The 1,057-nt window shown below is 40.7% G+C and overlaps 1 protein-coding gene across 1 annotated transcript in view; it reads left to right on the top strand.

The window, feature by feature from the left end:
* GLRX3 (glutaredoxin 3) overlaps nt 1-1,057 on the top strand; it is a 38,835-nt gene that overhangs the window by 7,277 nt on the left and 30,501 nt on the right. The window lies entirely within an intron of this gene.

Genomic DNA, 1,057 nt, shown 5'->3' with positions numbered 1-1,057 from the left:
TTTTTTTTTTTTTAAGAGACATAGTCTTGCTCTGGCTCAGGCTGCTTGCTCTTGAGCCTGTGAGCTTAGACAACCCAACCTTTGGCCTCCCAGAGTACTGGGATTATAGGCATGAGCTACCATGTCCCTGGCGTGCTGTTTTGACATTTTATTATGCTTTCTGTGGTTGTGGCAAGTATGAGTATGCCCCTTTCTAACAATACCATGTTTAAAAAGTAAACACTGACTGGGTGCTCGTAGTTCAGTGTTTAGGGCACTGGCTATATGCACGGGGGCTGATGGGTTTGAACCTGGTGCAAGCCTGCTAAACAAAAAAAAAAAATAGCAAGACATTGTGGCGGGTGCCTGTAGTCCCAGCTATTAGGGAGGCTGAGGCAAGAGAATCGCTTGAGTCCAAGGGTTTGAGGTTGCTATGAGCTATGACACTAGAGCACTCTACAGAGGGTGACAAAGTGAGACTGCGTCTCAATCAAAAAAATAAAAATAAAAAGTAAACACATTGGTAATAATGTATCCACAGCCATTTTTCACAATGTGCCTTTAATGCAGAAATTTAATTTCTATTTTCCTCAAGGGTCCGAAAATATAGTTGGTTTATATACCTATTAAGTGAGGAGGGTGAATATTCAGAACCATTTTGTAAGGGCTAAATCTTGACTCAAGAAATATCATTAACTTGAAATTACTCTGCAAGGTCTGAAGATTCTTGTAGAATGTTCTTTAGTTTCAGTGTTGAATACAACAAAATTCTAACACTACAAAATAATTCAGGCAGTTCTTCTAAAGTTTTTTTTTTGGTAATAGAATGTAATATATATCAGTATTTGTTTATTTCCAAAGTTAGTATAATTGTTTTTCTCTATTTCATTGGTATAATTTTTAAAATGTTCAGAATGAAATGTTGTTTAGGGTTAGTTGCGGTCATGGGAAACAAGGGGGGGGATGAACAAAGCCAAGGAGACTAGGGAGGCCGTGTCTCTGCTGTGGGCTGTCTGGGGGCAGCCGAGGAGAGTAGGGAGGCCGTGTCTCTGCTGTGGGCTGTCTGGGGGCAGCCGAG

The sequence above is a fragment of the Otolemur garnettii genome, unplaced genomic scaffold, assembly GCF_000181295.1.
Source record: "Otolemur garnettii isolate 467f Iridium unplaced genomic scaffold, OtoGar3 scaffold00075, whole genome shotgun sequence".
Classification (NCBI taxonomy): domain Eukaryota; kingdom Metazoa; phylum Chordata; class Mammalia; order Primates; family Galagidae; genus Otolemur; species Otolemur garnettii.
Note: the sequence above shows the minus strand (reverse complement) of the source record. Positions and strands in the feature narration are given on the sequence as shown.